This window comes from Notamacropus eugenii, chromosome 1 (assembly GCF_028372415.1).
Source record: "Notamacropus eugenii isolate mMacEug1 chromosome 1, mMacEug1.pri_v2, whole genome shotgun sequence".
Taxonomy (NCBI): Eukaryota; Metazoa; Chordata; class Mammalia; order Diprotodontia; family Macropodidae; genus Notamacropus; species Notamacropus eugenii.
In genome coordinates this window covers 352,644,052-352,662,832 of record NC_092872.1, presented here as the reverse complement: position 1 = coordinate 352,662,832, position 18,781 = coordinate 352,644,052, and the positions used below count along the sequence as shown (strand labels likewise).

At 40.9% G+C, this 18,781-nt stretch overlaps 1 long non-coding RNA gene across 1 annotated transcript in view; it reads left to right on the top strand.

Annotated features, from left to right (window-relative positions):
• The window catches only part of LOC140518247 (uncharacterized), a 162,267-nt gene that overhangs the window by 121,264 nt on the left and 22,222 nt on the right, over positions 1–18,781 (top strand). The window contains exon 2 of the long non-coding RNA XR_011971879.1: positions 17,568–17,632. This is a non-coding gene — a long non-coding RNA (uncharacterized lncRNA). The remainder of the gene's footprint in view (positions 1–17,567; positions 17,633–18,781) is intronic.

The window sequence follows — 18,781 nt, the reverse complement described above, 5'->3', positions numbered from 1 at the left end:
TACATGACATCATTCATTTCTACTACAATAGTAAAGAATCATCTATTTTAACAAATAAATGGTCTTCTTCACAAGGTTATAAGGATTGAACGAGATGATATTTGTAAAGTGCCTAGAACAGAGTCTGGCACGTAGTGCCTAATAAATGCCTGTCACCTCTCTTCCTCCTCATCCAGTCTGCACTCAAAGATCTCCAATGAGGGAGAACCCACTAACTAATGAGGCAATTCATTCTTCTTTTGGATAGTTCCAATGGTAAGCAAAGTTTTCCTCATCCCAAGCCTAGTTTTGCTTCTTTGCAGCTTTAATCTACAGCTTCTGGCCAAAGAAAACAAACCTAATCTCTTCTTCCCCTGAAATCCCTTCAAATACTTGAAGAGAGCTATCATGTCCACCCACCCCACTTCTCCCCACATCCTTCTACCTTCTAACCCCACAACCCCTTCCAAACCTCCCCCGGGGCTTCTTTTCTGAATTCCTATTTCCTTCAGCCCTTCCATGTTCACCATCCCAGTCGCTTTTTTGGTACTCCTCCAATTTATCACTGTCCTTCCTAAACTGTGGCATCCAGAACTGAACTTAGTACTCTAGATGTAGGCCAACCAAAGTACACTATCCTAGACCTGATGCCTCTCTTAACAGTCTTTGCTTTTTTTCTTGAGTCTTCAGCTGGGTTTTCCACCCATGCTAGATAGATAGACAGACAGACAGACAGACAGACAGACAGACAGACAGAGAGAGACAGAGAGAGAGACAGAGAGAGAGAGAGAGAGAGAGAGACAGATAGACAGATAGATATAAATATAGATATAGATAGGCAGCTCAACCAACTTGATTGGGAGCATAAAAAGACTTAGAACATGAAGAGACATTAGAAATTGTCATGCTCAACACCTTCATTTTACTATATTTACAATCCTACATTTACAAAGACCAATGAGGCCCAGAAAGGTTAGGAACAAGTCACAACGGTGGTAAGTAGCAGTTGTATAAAACAGAGGAATTAGATTATATAGAATGCCCCAAAAGTCATAATGCAATTTTTCACTAAGACTTCTGAGATACCCTATAAAAGTACCAAAGTATCACAGGTTCTGGGTTCACTGTCCCATCTTGCACTACACTGGTAGTCCCCAGACCACAGCTGGCTACTGCTCCTTTCACAATTCTAGGAGTAGCTCTAAGGGTATGGGGGTTTTCTATGATACTCACAAGCTCCCACTGGATATAAACTCCCAGGGGTATTCAGTCAATATCAATTAGCCGGTTATACTTAATTAGCATTTAGAAATGGTTGTTTCCTAAGGAGATGTAGTAAGAACAGTGAGTACAAAGCTTTTCCCTTGTCCTATTAAATTTCCAGTTTTGTTATAATGGATCACTGGGAGGCTTATGATTCAGATAAGCAATCCCTTTAATGAAAACATCCAATAACCCTCAGGAAAAGGCAATTCACAAGATGGTTAAAAGCAGGTCAGAAAACTAAAAACAGTCAGCAAGAAGATTTCTTGGTATCTCTGGAGTTCTCTCACCAAAGTCCTAAAATTGTTTTTATATTCTTTTACCTAAGGGTTCAAAGCTGAGTCCCAAATCAATCTATATTGGAGAAAAGTTAATTCAAATGGCTCCAGGTCTGCTATACAGATTCTTTTATCACAATTTTGATTGTGTATGGTGATGGCAGGGGGAGGGAAGAGGATGGTAACTCAAGCCTTCCCAATTCCAGCAATATCCTAGACCACAATGCACTCCAATAGCAGACACTCTGCCACAAGTCCAAAAGGAGTCCAGGGAAAAGCTTAAACCTGGGGTGAAACTGGGGTTTCATTTACTGTTTTGTTGATTGTCTAGGATTGAGAAAGTGATGGAAAAATGTTCATGAAGATTACACTTAAAACTGTATTCTGCATTTTCTCCAAAGAGTCAGTTGTTAAACGTTTGCCAGCATACCCTTGGCTAAAGCTTGGAGAACACATGTGGCAAAGGAATCATTCATAGTTGCTAAGAGTTGCTGAGTCCTGTGCTCCCCTACATGGGCTCTCATGAGTTCCCCTTAGACAAAGTTTTCTACTAAGTGTACTCAGCTTGTCCACAACTCCCAATGTAAGTGACGTCATTAGCCACTGCTGTTCTGGGGACACAGCCAGGACACTCATGGGAAGTTCAAAATCTTTCAACCTTTGGAAGTTCAAAAGGTCATCATATAATCAAGAGATGAGGGAGAGAGACAAAGATTCTTTTCTTTACCCCCACTTTACCCACCAAGCAATTCCTTCTCAGGGATTTAGCTGGAACTACTTCAACCACAATAATGACCTTTCACCAGAAAGTCCAGTTCTAAACTGGTTTACCCAAGCACCCAAGAAATAAGTTAGTCTGTTCAAGCAATTCCAATATACTTTCTGTGTAGCATGATTTCATTCCATTCAATAGCTTTCATGTCTTCAAAACTGGTTAAGAACTTTCTGAACCTAGTTAATGTCTTTGATTGATTGGTTGACTCAATAAAGATGTTCTCACTTGATTAAAGATATTTGTATGGAGTATTTTGTTGCTTACTTTAAGTGGTGTGGGAGGTTGATTGATTCATTCCATTGACTCTACCCATACATAAAAAAATGAAAAAGAACTTTTGTTCAATGAAAGTTAATCCAGTGAGAATGAGGAAAAACAAAAATTAAAATATTTGCATTAAATATTGCTGCTATATGCTTGATATCCAAAACATATAAGAAATTGACTCAAATTGATAAGAATAGAAGTCATTCTGTAATAAATAAGTATTCGTGGGATATGAGCAACAATTTTTGAAAGAAGGAACAAAGTTTATTAATAACCAACTAAAAAAATATTCAAATTGTCTGATAACCTGAGAAATTAAATTAAATTTAAACTAATATAAAATTAAAATGCCCAGAATGTCTTTCATATTGGCAAAAACAAGAAAAGACGACAAAATTCACTGCATACTCAGCAAAGACAAGGTAAGACAAACATGATATTTTAGTACTGATGGGAGTTGCAGATTAGTCCATTCTACAGGGAAAATAATGAGAGAAAGACAGCCTAGAATAGTGAATAGGTAACCAAAATTGGATCAGGAAAGACCTGAATTCAAATTCCCCCAGTTCTTCCATATGTTTTTTTTTATTTCAGCACTTCATCCGCTTGATTGAATGCTTGTGATTTCAAAAACAAAACATCACAATCTTATAACTTATCAGTTGTCCCTTTAGCTTTCATTGCTAGGAGTCTCCTTTGGAGGCTCGGGTTTGATTTAGGAATTATAGATATTGTTGTCCCTGACCACTATGTTACATTGGTGCTCCTTGTGTTGGGGGAAGACATCATCACCTCACCATCCTCTATATGTTCTCTACTTTCCTTTTTTGCAAAAAGTTTTTCTTTTAAATTTAAATTAAATTTAACATGGTAGTTCCAATATCGCACTACTTTTCTGCGTCCTCTTCTGAATTCCCTTCTGTTTCATTCTAGGCATTTTAAAAATATTTCATTGGCACTGGTTTTTTCCTTTTAAAAAAAAATTTTCTGTCACGTCTCTACAATTCTCCTTTCTCCCTCAAAAATTAAGCACTCCTCCATAACAAAAGTATACTCAATCAAAATAAATTTGTACATTGGTTATGTCTGAAAATATATATCTATAGTCCATAACCTCCAACAAGAAATGAGAAAATATGCTTTATCAAGAGTCTTCTGGAGTCATTGTCAGTCATTGCATTAATCAGAGTGCTTTCATTTTTCATTAAAGTTGTTTTCCTTTATGATATGATGGCCATTATATAAATTATTTTGGTTCTTCTTACTGCAATCTATACCAGTTCAGATAAGTCTTCCTAAGTTTCTCTGAAACCATTCCTTTCATCATTTCTTTTGGCAGGATAATATTCCACTGTGTTCATATACGATGATTTGTTGGGCAGTTCTCCAATTAATGGATAATTCCCTATGGAGAGATCCTGAAAAATTCCCTTGTGGAAGAAAAATTCTGACTTCTACTTCTGAACTCCATTAGCTTCCTCTCTTCCTACTCTAGGAAGAAGTACAGCTCCTGGAGGATTTCACTAAAAGCTTGGGGCCCCTCAGTTCAAGCCTTGCCAAAAGTACTGTTACACTATGAATATAGAATTATATGCAATATAATCACGCAGCAATGTGTAGTCTCTTTGACCCAGTGATCCCATTACTGGAATTCTACCACAAGAAGGTTATTTACAGGTAAGGAAAAAAAAGACATCTGTATAAAGCTATTTCCAGCAGCATTATCTGTAATAGAAAAAAAGAATTGTCAAATGATATTCAGTGAATAGATAATGATTAAACAAATCATTCTATATGAATAGAAAGTGTTATTGTGACATAAATGATGAATATGAAGAATTCAAAGATATGAAAAGACTTATATGAGGTGATATTAAATGAAGAAAGTAGAACTAAAAAAATAATATATACCAATGGTATATATAGAAACAGATCCCTGCCAGTACATATTGACTTTAAAAAAACACAAATTAATGTTATTTATATTGCATTGTATTTTAATTTATTTTCTCAATTATTTCCCAATTACATTTTAATCTGATTCAGGCTGGACTCCCTAATCTTGCCTGCCAGAAGCAGCCTTCAGGATGTTTGACACCACAATTTTGTACTTAAAAATGACAATATATGTTAAATATATGGGGGGGGGGGGAAAGAAAGTCCAAAGACAAAGTTGATGTGAGAACTACTATTTTAAAGTTTACATGTACATCTTTGTGACTGGTCTTAACAAACACTAAATAACAGTTTCTAGCTCCTTGTACAATCGTTTACGATCCTTTAGGTTTCATTTCTCCTTGGGAACTCCCTTTCCTCATTTTCTTTCCTTATGATCTTGTTTGTCACTCACTAGAATGACAGTGGGGGAGGAGGGGTGTTCTGTCATAGCAGTTTTCAAAAAACATAAAGCAGTGTCTTGAAAATCAGAGGACTTGGTTTCAAATTCTGCCACCTACTATCTGTGCAATTTGGACTAAGTCACAATCTCTGAAGGTCAGTTTCCTATTTATAAAATGAAGATGGTTTCTAAAGGCCCCTTCCATTACCAAATCTATGATCTTGGAAACAGGAAGTTGTTTAAGGGAGATCTGTAGTTCAATGAGGAAAAAACCTAGCTCTGAATTAGGGGAACCTGGGGAAAATAACCTGTCCTCTGACAAATACTAACTTTCTGACCTTGGGCAGACACTCTGCCTCAGTTATGAAATGCAAAATTTGATCCTTCCAGTACAAGAGCTAGACTCCTTCCCGGAAGCTCTCTACTCTCATGATATCAGTGATTTAGAAGAAAAAGTCATAGAGGACTTGTGTTCTGTGTTCCTGGAAGGAGTGTTCCTTGACATGACAACATCCTTGGAGTTCTGAAAGATGAGCTTGTTTGTGTATTTGAACACCTATACTTGTCAATGGAAATTAAAGTTTATACATATGTGCATACATGTATGTGTACATATATACTTGTATACATGTACAATATGTATATACATATACAGTATACATATGTATATGTGTGAGTATATGCACACCGATATATGCACCTCTACATACACATGTGTGTATATATTTGCATGTGAATTTATATTTGTATAACATGTGATTTATATGTATATTAGTATGCATATGTATATGTGTGAACACATATAAACTAAGGAGAAGAAATCAGCTAAACCTAATTCCATTATCTGACAAGTTTACTAGATCAGATCAAACAAATCCTCTAAGTGTTTTATACTTAAATTTCAGTAACATGTATGATATTTTGTGATGTCTGTGTAGACAAAAGGGCATTAAGGGCAGAGTGAATTATGGCCTATTTAGGAGGGTTTGAACCTGACTGAATGATCTGGCCCAAAGAGTAGTGATTAATGAATCAATGTCAACCTGGTGGGAATGTCTCAAGTTGGGTGTTCTAGGAGCCAGCATTAGCTCTCTTTTCAAATCCTGGCTCTGACACTTAGGATGACCATTATGACTACTGACTAATACTTATGTAACACTTTACTTTTGCAAAACACTTTACATGCATTATTTCATTTAATCCTCATAATTACCTTGTTAGGCATATAGTATAGAGGCTACTATTATCCCCATTTTTACATCTAGGTTTCAAGAGGTCAGGTGACTTGCCTTAGGATCTTGGAGCTTGTAAGGGTCCAAGGCAAGGTCAAAAATAGTTTTTTTCAGATTCTTAAATCCAAGGCTCTGTCCACCGCATTGTGGAGCTGCCTACTAACTGTGTGACCATTGGAGACAGGTCGTTTCATCTCACTGAGGTTTACTTTCCTTATTTGTCATATGGGGTTACCATTCTTGTGTACTAGCTCCCTCTCAGGGTTATTGTGAGAAAACTTTTTTTTCTAGACCTTGAATTTATATATAGGTGTAAGTTACTATTTTTAAAATATCAATAGTTGGATTGTCAAATTTACAGATGACAAGAAGTTGGGAGGGATTCATAACATGCTGGACAGCAGAGTGAGGATCCAAAAAGATTTCAACTGGACAAAACAATGAGTCTAGAAGGTGGACTCTAATAAGTTAAAATTGAATAGAAATTAATATTAACTCCAACTTTGAAGTTCAAAATGTAAATGCTCAAGTACAAGTTGCAGAAGGGGTAGATTTTCTTCTCACACAAGAAGAAAAAAACTTGGGGATTTTAATGGATTTTAGGATCAGCATGGGTTCAAATCTGAAATAGAAGCCAAAAAAAATTTTTTAAATTAATTTGGTCTTATTTTCCAGTATTTCATTTTATTTTTTAGACAGTTTAGAAGAAAGGGTTGTGGACCTGGAATCTGGAAAGAAAAAACTAGGTTTGAATCCTTCCTTGGATTGATTGGTTGGTTGTTGTCCTTCATTCTCGAAGAGGACCAAAATGACATCACCATGATAAAGTGAAGTTTCAATGTGTCTGACTGTGGCTGATCAGAACAATACGAGTTCGGAATGCTCTACCACAGATTGGGCACAAATAGACCATGTGAACATTTGGGGTGGATACTCCAAATTTGCACATCCTACATTTCCTTTTTGCTGTTTCAATTTTGCTTTGCTCATAGAGTACAGAACCTTTTCTGATGTGGGCATGCCATGCTGAGTGGTCCTGTGCCAGTGTCTCCCATTTTGCACAATCAAATCCAAAGTTCTTGAGAGTGTCTTTGTATCGCCTCTTCTGACCACCATGTAATCACCTGCCCTATGCGAGTTCTCCATAAAATACTCATTTTGGTAAGCATATATTTTGCATTCAAATAATGTGACCAGCCCATTGGAGTTGCACTCTCAGAAGCATAGTTTAAATGCTTGGCAGTTTACTTCAAGAAAGGACCTCAGTGTATTGTACCTTATCCTATCAGGTGATCTTCAGACTCTTCCTAAGACAGTTCAAATGGAAGCAATTCAGTTTCTTGGCATGGCACTGCTAGAATGTCCATGTTTCACAGGCATACAACAATGAGGTCAGCACAACAGCTCTGTACACCTTCAGTTTGGTAGTCAGTCCATACCTCTTCTCTTCCAAACTTTTCTTTGGAGGCTCTCAAACACTGAGTTAGCTCTGGCAGTGTGTGTGTCAACCTCATTGTCAATGTGTACATCTCTGGAAAGTACACTACCAAGGTAAATGAACTTATCCATAGCATTCAACACTCCTTCATTTGTTGTAACCAATGGTTCCATGAATGGATGGTGTGGTGGTGGCAGATGGAGCACCTGTGTTTTATTGATGTTGATTATCAGGCCAAAATTAGCACAGGCAGCAGAGAATTGATCCATACTTTGTTGCATCTCAGCTTCAGAGGCTGCATTGAGTGCACAATCATCTGCAAAGAGAAAATCATGCACCAACACTCCCTCCACTTGGGTCTTGGTTTGTAGCCTTTTCAAATTCAAGAACTTACCATCAATATGGTAGTTGATCTTGATACCTTGTTTATCCTCATTGAAAGCATTTGACAACATGGCTGAAAACATCATGCTTAAAAGCATGGGAGCAAGCACACAGCCCTGTTTCACTCCATTGGTGACTGGGAAGGCACAAGAGCATTGTCCACTATCCAGAACCTGGGCTAACATCCATCATGAAATTGACATGCAATACTGATGAACTTCTCTGGGCAGCCAAATTTTGACATAATTTTCCATAAGCCCTCATGACTAACAGTGTCAAAGACCTTGGTCAGATCTACAAATGTTTTGTGCAGACCTCTGTTCTGCTCCTGACATTTCTCCTGGAGTTTTCAGGCAGCAAACACCATATCTACTGTTCCAGGGCCCTTTTTGAAGTCACACTGGCTCTCAGGCATGTGACCATCTTCCAGGTGAAGGATCAGCCTACTAAGGAAGACTCTAGCAAGAATCTTGCCATCAATGACTATAAGAGAAATCCCCCTGTGATTGCGGCAGGATAATCTATTCCCTTTGCCTTTATAGAGATGGACAATGGAGGCATCCTTGAACTCTTGGGGAACAACCTCCTCTTACCATATAACCTGGAATATTTCATATCCCCTGACACCAAACTATAGGCTCTTCCTATAGCACTATCTGCTATAATAAATCTCAAGCTTATAGGCAAGGGGCTAAGACTTGAATTGTATGATGCCTCAAGAACCCTCCCAGTTTGGGGATTCTATGAAATAAACCCATAAGGAAGTCCCAAGTTCATGGGCTCTGAAATTTTCCATTTAAAATGTCCTTTTGAGTTCCTCGATTTCACAATCACTCTTGGCCACTAACTTTCATTTCTCTGGCAATCACAAGCTTTGCTCTTACATTATTTAGTCAATAATATCTGGCACCCCCACCCCCCCACTTCTTAGCAACTGGTCTGGAAAGAGATCTAACTTCTCGCTGGTTTCAATTGTTTTCATTTCTTTCCCTCCTCCCTTCCTCCTACCCAATGCCAAATGCTTCTAGATCAGACAGCCAGGGGATATTTCAGGCCCAAAAGAGAAAGAAACTTGCCATCTCAGAGAATGGGCTCCAGGTGTTATATCTGTTAGCCTTCTCCATATCTTCAAGCCAATTCCCTACAAATAACCAAATTCCTAGGACTAACAATTTTTCCGCCAGCTCTGACTGATCAAAGTTCATGTGAGGATAGAGATAAATGAACCCCACAGATAAATTGTAATGTTCAGACCACTGAACTTGCGGTCAGGAGACCTGGGTTCTATTTAGTCCAGGAATTGTCAAGAACTCAAAGTGTTACTTTCAGTTTCTTTCTACAATGTCATACGTGATTTGGATAAATGATCCATTATCTGTTGTTCTAAGGTCCCTTCCATCTCTGGCATTCCATGTTCTACAGTTCTAAGTTCCCTTCTGGCTTTGACATTCTCTGATCTAAACCACCCAAGAGAGATGACTATCTGTTCTTATGGACCTCTAAAGATAGACTGTCCACAACTTCGAAAGAGAAGAAATTGAATTCTGATTCAGAACTGATGCCCTGATTGCCAAGAAGTTTTCCTGTTTCTCCCATGTTACTTACTTCTACAGAAATGACATAGAAATGTTATTTCATATCATTTCAATAAACATGAGAAACTGGAAGTCAGAGTGATCACTTCCAGCATTAAGGGGAGGAAGGTGAGGCAAGGGAGGAGAGATCCAGGGATATTTCATGAGTTAAGACAACAGCTAAGCTCAGCCTTGAAAGAAGGACATTTTAGCAGGTGGAACTGGAGGCTTTGGGTTGGAGTCTATTTGGGGTATGGAGGACAATGTAGAGCAAAGGAGTAGTGATAGGGAACGCAGGACAAAAATGAGAGACGGAATAAAATCTAGTTTTTGTCAATCAATAAATACTTACTAGGTATTTACTTAAGTGTCTACTACTACAGGCTAAGCACTGAGAATGCAAAAGCAAGCAAAGAAAGAGTCCTTACTCTTGAGTAGCTCATAATCTAATGAAAGAGATAATATGCGAACAATTCCATTCAAACAAGATACAGGATAAACTGGAGGTGATTGCAGAGGGAAGGTACGAGAATTAAGGAGGATTGGGAAAGGCTACCGGAGGATTTTAACTGGTTCTTGAAAGAAGTCAAGGAAGTCAATAGAACTGATGAGTGAAAGCGTTCCAGGCATGGGGCACAGCTGGTAGGAATGTCCCAAATTGGGAGATGGAGTGTCTTGTTCAAGCAACAGCAAGGGTGAAATGTAGATTGTATGAAGGGAAGTAGTAAACCTTAAGACTGCAAACGCAGGGTTAACCAAATTGTGGAAGATGTTTGAATAAGGAATTCAAACTTTATGTAATACAGGATGGGGCGTCACTGGTGGTTTTTCAGTTGCAAGATAAAAGTAATACATTCAGAAGATTGCTTGAGCAGTGGGTTAGAGGATGGACTTGGAATAGACTTTTGCCAGGAAAATCAGTTAGTAAGCTATTACAATGGCGGCAGCTAGATGGCTCAGTGGATGGAGCACTGGAATCAGGAAGACCTGAATTCAACTTCAAATCCCACTTTAGATACTTAATAGCTGTGTGATGCTGAACAAGTCACTTCACCTTGTTTGCCTCAGCTTTCTCATCGGTAAAATGAGCTGGAGAAGGAAATAGCAAACTCTCCAGTATCTTGGCCAAGAAAGCCCCAGACAGGGTCATGAAGAGTCAGACACAACTGAAAAGAATTGAACCACAACAAACTATTACAATAGCCTAGGCAGAAAGAAGTAAAGACCTAAATAAGGGTGGTGGGTTGCATCAAGAGAAGAAAGGTAAAGAAAATGGAATGACATCTAGAAGTGAGGAAGAACAAAAAGTCCAAGATTGCTTCCAAGGCTATGCCTGGGTAACTTCACCCTTAATGGCAATGGAGAAGTTAGGAAGAGGGGCAGGTTGGGCAGGAGAAGAGGGGGAGAAAATGATTAATCCAGTTCTGAACAAGTTGAATTAAAAGTACTGGCAATATATCCAGGTGGAAATGTCCAGGAAGCAAGTTAGAAATACAAGAATGGAGCTCTAGAGAAAAGTGGAGTTTGGAGTCATTGCATCAAAGCCAGGGGAAAATAGATAAGATCATCCAAGGAGGGAGTGTAGAAAGAAAAGAAGGCCAAGAGCAGAACTGGGGACTCATATTGAAGAGGCATCAGGAGAAGGAGGAGCCAGCAAGGGAGATAGAGAAGAAGTAGGAGAGGCAGGAAAAATACCTTAAGAGGATGATCCAGGACTTAGCAAGGTACTCTGGCACATAGTCGGTGTTTAATGGATGTTTATTGACTGACATTGATAGAGCATACAGAAACCTAGACAGGAAAACACACAGCATAATGGAAGACTGCTAGATCCAAAGTCAGAGAAATTGAATCTGAGCTTTCTCTACCAAGTGACCTTGGGGAAGTAACTTGCTCTCTCTAGGCCTGTTTCCTACTCTCTAAAATGAGGGTGTTGAACTCCATGTTCTCCAATATCCCCTCAAGTACAAAAATCTATTGTTATGGGCCAGGCGTGGGTAGGAGAGTCCCAAGACTTTCTTGAGTATCAACCAGAGTAAGCTGTATCCTTCTGTCCCACCTCTCTGAGTAAATGATCATCCTCCCACAATATAGGTCCAGTAGTTCAGGGCTCCCTTGGCATCTCTGGCTAAAATTGAGATTTATTGGAGAATAACCCCTGGCTACAGGAAGGCTATTCTACGTCTTTGTCTCTGTCTCTGTCTCTCTCTGTCTCTGTCTCTCTCTGTGTCTCTCTCTTTCTCTCTCCCTCCCGCCCCCTTTTCATTTTCCCAACCTAACTTAACAGTCTGGGTTCCACTGAAGACCACCTCATATGACCTATTTTCCACTGCTTTCCTCAACCTGGCTGCACTTCCCTGGCCTCACTCCACTTTCTCCACATTTTTTCTAAAGCCTGGACCTTTGCTGGACACAGGCCCCCAGTGGTACCCTGATCCAGCTAAGCCTGCCCAGAAGGCCTCCTTCTGGATCCTACCTATTTCATTCCTGCTAAGCATGTTCCAAGTATCATGTCCCCTTTTTTGTAATAAAAGAAGAGAGGGCCCTAACTCACTGGCAGCTGGTGACTCAGCATGACTCGTGGATTCCTCAGCAATGGCTTTTTCCAAGCGCACATCCCTCAGGTTCCCCATTGGTCACCGGGGAGACAGATCAGTCCTGGGACTGCAGAAAGGGAACTGACTAAGAAGTCCTGAGATTGCACCACGAGCTCAGCTACTTACAGGACTTAGAGGGGATGGCCATGGTATAGTGGGATCATGGGATTTGGAGGAAAAGGACTCAGTCTCAATTTCCTCCTTTGTGAAATGAGATGAGTGGGGAGAGACCAAAAAAAGAAAAAGAAAACAAACTGTTCACTACATGATTATAATGAACAAACTTCATCTCAGAGAAAAATTGAGAAAACATACCTTTTCTCCCTTCTTTGCATATGTGGAGGAGGATTATAGGTGTATAACAATATATGTGCATTTGGACTTGATTCATGCATGTTGGCTGGTTTTGTTGAATTCATTTTTTTATTCTTTATTATAACAAATGATCACTGGAACAAGGGAGGGAAGAGGAATAATAATATTCAGCAGTAAAAATAAAAGTGATAAAAATAAAAGATTGTTTAGAATGTTTTTTTAAAGAAAAAATAGGGTCATTAGACTAGATGATCCATCAGGTCTCTTTCTGCTCTATATCTGTCACTATTATTATTGTTATCTATGAACCTATTGACAATTCACTGTCTTTTGGCAATATGAGGGGATGGGTCCAGATCAGAAGATTTAGTTTTTTTACTAAGGTAAAATGGGATGCAGCTGGGAGAGCACACTGCCCTGGGGGTCAGAAGACATGAGGCAACAAGTCTTTGCCCCAGCCCAAAGTAACTTGCCCTGGCTGGGACTTAGCTTCTTTAGAATGGAGGAGCTCCCACTTTAACTATCGGGCTCACAGATATTTTTTGAGGAGAGCCCTTGGGAACCTCAAAATCAATAAAAATGTGCATTGTGGCTCTTCCTTAGGGTCCTTTCCAAAAAGATCCTAGAGTTCCCTTCCAATTGATCAACAAGCATTGTGTCAGGCATTTCCCCAGGCCATGAGAAAGAAAGAGCAAACCACCAATCTCTGCTCTCAAGAAGTTTATATTCTCTTCTATCTGGGCAAGCAACAAGTAGATACCAGAGTAGTAAGTACAATGTAGTAGCAGGCAAGGTTGGGAAAAGTCTCATGTAGGAAGAAAGGAAGGAAACAATCGTTTATTAAGCACCTACTATGTGCCAGGCATTTTACTAAGCCCTTTACAAATACTACCTCATTTGATCCTCACAACAACCCTAGGAAGTAGACGCTGTTATCATCCTCATATTACTGTTGAGGAAACTGAGATGGACATTAAGCCGTTAGCCCAAGGTCATACAGATTTTAAGTGTTTGAGGCTGGATTTGAACTCAGGTCTTTCTGACCCCAGCCTCCACATAGAAGATGACAAGTGGGTTGAGCTTTGAAAGATGTTCTAACATTCTCTGATTTACAATTATTATAATGATAATAACTAAATTTATATGGGACCTACTATGTGCCATGCACTTTAGAAATATCTTATTTGATCCTCACAACAACCCTGGAAGGGAGATGCCATTATTGTCTCCATTTTATAGTTGTGGAAACTGAGGCAAACAGAGGTTAAGGGACTTGCCCAAGGTCAAACAGCTGATAAATGTCTGAGTTGGAGTTCAAATCTTGACTTTAGTCTCATCATTATGGGCACTGTACCACCAGCTGCCTCCAGGGCACCATTCCTTGTCATTCTTTGCTTTTATGACTTCAGCCATTCAGTAGACTCTTACTGAATACGTGTAACCAACCCTACATTAGGCTGAGTCTTGGCTCTGTGGATTATCTTTAGTTTATCCTTTCTATAGCTTGTCTGAACGTAGTTGTTTGCATTTGGTCTCCCCCATCGCGTCCTGAGCTCCTTGAGAGCAGGGCCCCTCTTTTGCCTTTCTTTGTATCCCCCGCACTTAGCGCAGGGCCAGGCACATGGTAGAGGCTTAACAAATGTTTATTGATTGATGGGGTAGACAGCGACTTAAGTTTACGTAGTGGTTTACAAAGTGCTTTCGCAGACAGCCCCTCCTCTAATCAATCCGACTGCACTGAGCTAAGTAAGCACTGAATCTGTTATTTTCCCCATTTTGTAGAAAAGAAAACTGAAACCTAGGAGAGGATAAAACCAACAGATAACGATTCCATAGCTAGTAAGAGGCAATTGGGGAGGCTGAGGAGGGGCAGGGAGAGAAATTCAAACTGGAATCTTCTCGTACCTAGCCCAAGACCTTTCCATGGGCCCTCCTTTCCTGGGACTTACACTGCATTTGTGAAGCAACCCACTCCCTGTGCCTGGGAATGACTTGTTCCTGGAGAATCATAAACTGTAGAATTTTACAGCTAGAAGAGAACGTAGAATCATCACCTATAGAATGTCAGGACTGGGAGGGATCTCAGAGACCCAGAAAAGAATACCAGGGTGGGGAGGAACCATAGAATCATAGAACATGGAACATTAGAGCAGGAGAGAGGCCTTTGAATCATAGAACACAATTTCAGAGTCTTGGAACACAGATTGTCAGGGCCAGAAGGGCATCTAGTCCGATGACCTCATTTTACAGATGCCTGATGTCTTGTTAGTTAGTGGACAATTGGACACTTGGACCCAGATTTCCAAGCTCTGTCATACTCTTTTCCTTATGCCAACCACATCCCCATCCCAGCTGATGAACCAAGCCCATCCCCCTCCCTCCTTGCATCAGCTTCCTCCCCTTCCCCACTTAGGACAGGTGTGCTTCTCACTCCCACACCCCACCCCTAACACACACACACACACACACACACACACACACACACACACACACACACACACACACACACACACACACACATCCCTGGGTTTAGACAGCTTATCTTATTGGAAAACAAATAGCCCCAGTGACCCTCCCTCCCTGTTCAGCGTAGGCAGCAGGGACATGAAAGTGGAATTTTAAAATACCATCAGGGAGGGAGGGGGAGAGCTGCAAAGCATTCCCTCAATTCGCCTCTGAACGAGAGAGCTATGGGTGGTGGTGGTTTTTTTTTCCCCCAAGCTAAAAAGCATGTTTGGACTTGGAATTAGCAGGTGACTTACATGAGGGAGCATTGGGGTGGGAGTCTGGGCCTCCCCCTTTGTTTTGTTCCAGGTTATGCTTTCATAGTCAGTCAAACCCTCATCCGGGCCCACTACATTCAAGTCATTGCAGGGAGCCCGCAGCTCAGAGCCCGAAGCAGACGCTGTCAGGAATTTTGCCTCAGATAACCCGACCCACCATAGTTCTGTTTGGGAATGAAAAGGAATCCGAGTTTTCTTGGCTTCAGAACTTGTCTTGTTTGTCATGTTCTCCAATGTGAATCGTGGCCACCGTTTAGCATTATAATTAAGTACAATTTAGAAAAGGGGGGTGCGGTGGGGGGGAAAGCTGTCAGATCTGTTCAAGGCTCTTGCCAGAAACAGCTAAATGAACTTCAGCAGCACAGACAGGGAAAACAGGGATTTGTTTGAAACTTTCCAGCCGAATGTTCTTGTGCTGGTGGGAGGGAGGCTGGAAGTTCCTAGTTCTGGAGGGAGGGACTTGGCAAGGGGATGAAGGGGGTTAAATGCCAGCTCTATAGTGACCTTGGGTAAGTCATTTCCCTTACCCTGGACCTTGGTTTTCTCAGTTTTTAGTTGGACTAAAATAATCTTGATGGTCGATCCCTTCCCCTCTGTATAGGATAGAGAGTGCTACCTGTCTGATAAACAGGCCAGAAAGTCCAAGCATAAAGAATTCCCACCCCACTCCCTTCTCGTTGGAATGCCCTCCTGTCTGTCCTCTAAATACTACCTGCCATTCAAAAAGTCTTCCTCTAAGAAACATTCTTTGACCACTCCAGAGCCAAAGTGATCCTTCTTCCCAGTGATCTCCAATAATCCTTATTAGGTGTCAGCAGGGTAGGTTAGAAAGAGCCTCTGTCTGCTAGTCTGGAAGAGATTCGATTTCTGGTCTTCTATTATCAGTAAAAGAGTTGCGTGATCATGGGCAAGTCATTTCCCCCTAATTATGGACCTCAGTTTTTCCATTTGTAAAATGAATAGGCCAGGAAGTTCAAGCATCAAAAATACCACAACACCCCACACTCTTCTACCTGGAATACCAAAGAAGAGAAACTTTAGGTGTGTCATGACAATTATCTTGATGTCATCAGTCGTCTTGATGGTCAGTCTCTTCCCCTCTCTGGGCTATAGTGTCACCTGTCTGATAAACAAACCAGAAATTCCAAGCATGAAGAATCCCTACTATACCCTACTGGCACCTGAAATATTGAAGAAGAGAAAACTTGGGACAGGGGACCATAGATAATTGTGTTCAAGTATTTGGAGGGTTAGCATGCAGAAGAGAAATGATTATTCTTCTCCGCCCCAGGGGAGCAGAAGTCAGCCCAACAGGTAGTAGCTTCAGAGAAGTCTACTAGAATTTTATATAAAGAAAATTGTTCTATAATTCCAGTTATCCAGAAGTGAAACGTGACGTCTTAGGCAATTGTGGGTTCCCCCTTGCTAAAGGTCTCCAAGGTGACTTATCTGACAGGTTGGGAATTCTTGTTCAGATAGCGGTGAGCCTACATGACCTGGGAGCCCCTTCCAACTCTGAGATTCTGTGCTTCTGTGATTTTTAATTCTCATTTGATTTGTGGCAAAGCTAGCCTTGTATTTGAGCACTGGTTGGTTCAGAGGACTGAAGGATTGTTGCTTTCTCAGATGGTCACACAGAGAGGAGGTTTCCAAACCCAGCCTCAGAAAGGTTCCATGGCTAGTGGACCAATGAGGAAGATGGCGAAGGATGGGAATAGGTACTAGACCAAAGGGCCTTGGTATCTGCTGCAACTCATACCTATCTGTGCCCTTGATAATGAGGAGGGCAAAGGTGGTGTCATGTCCTCAGGAAATCTAAGCTGTTCTTGGTGTACCATGGCAGAGTAGCTTCCTTTACCACAGGGAACAGTCTAATGCTACTTTCCTTGGCCCCACCTACCTGGGCTCTCTGTAGTAAGGGAAGGCAGAGGTGTTGTGTTCTCAGATCACAGAGGTCCTGCTTTGACCCAAAGCAATAGGGGACCTCCAAGTCCATTATCTCAAATGAGATAATATTTGTAAAGCACTTTGTAAAGCAGGTGCCTGGCACATGATAGACACATAATATATGTTTGTTCCTTCACCACCACCACCACCTCTGCTATGATTCCCTTAAAAGACCAGCAGCTCAGGCACCTCCCCTGACCACCTGAGTGGATCAAGGAAACCAAGAGTCAAAAACACTTTCAAGCCTTTTGCTGAGCAAGTGAATATCCCAGTGAAGTCCTGCTTGATGTCATAGCCAGAAAAAAAGCATGAAAAATGAAAGCATGGCTCCTTTGTTTTTTTGCAGATTCTTCATGGATTGTCCATTAACAAACACTTTTCTGTCCTATTTTCACAGACCCAGGATCACAGCCTGTGAAGAGACCTACCAAGTAACAGTGTAGCTAGAAGAGGAAGGGTCAGGTAAGAGGAGTCCATCACAGCAGGCACCACTGTGCAACATTTCCCCTCCTGCCCTCTGCACAGAGCTTAAAAGACAACTAATGTGACCACAGACCCATGAGGGTAGGAGAGACTTTCCAAAGGCTGTAGCTGGAGAATTGGGGTTAGGGTAAAGGAGTCTGAGGCAGTTCTGAACATGGGTACAGGGACTTGTTTTGAGCCCTCTGTTCCTCAGAGTAATTTCCAACATTCCCAGACAAGGGAGTGGTCTAAGATCTAGGAGTCACAGCATTGAAAATGAAGCTGGAGGTGGTCCAGGAGACACAACCTTCTCATGCTACAGATGAGGAAAAACTGGTACAGCTCAGAGAGGAAGTCACTTGGCTAACATCACAAGGCAAGTTAGTGTCAGAGGGGATTCTAAAGCCCAGGTCTCCTGACTCCCAGAGAAAAAGCAAGGTTCTCCTCACAGTAGAATTTAGGTACCTGAGACTCACAGTATTTCAGTGAGTCAGAGTCTAAGTGTAGCGTCAGACTTCAGGATTTCTCAAATCCTCATCTCATGCCTGGAATGAACTCACTCCTCACCTCTACCCCTCAGGATCCTTCTTCCTTCAAGGTTTAACTCAGGTGCCATTCTTCCAAAAAACCTTCTCTGATTATCACTACCCCAGTCATTAGTAAGAGGACCTTAGGTTCTGCTACTTACCACCCATGAGACCTTGGATAAGACCCTTAACCTCACTAGGTTTTAGTTTGCTCATGGGTAAAATGAAACAATTGAATTCAGTAGCTTCTAAAGTTCTGTCTTGGGGGGTTTAGGTGGCTCAGTTAGGTGGAGTCAGGAGGACCTGAGTTCAAATTCATTCTCAGACATTTGACACACTTACTAGCTGTGTGACCTTGGGCAAATCACTTAACCCCAATTGCCTTGCCTTCCCCCTCCAAAAAAAAAAAAAGTTCTATCTAGCCTTAGATCTATGATCTCTTCACAAAATACTCTATATTTACTTATCTGTATCCATAAAAGCCAGCATAGGACCATGGAAAGGACATATTGGCTTTGTAATCAAAGCACCTGGATTCAAATCCTGTCCCTTGTCACTTTACCTCAGACTGCCTCCTCAGTTTGGAGGTAAATGGGTCTATCCCCTCATTTTATATATTAGC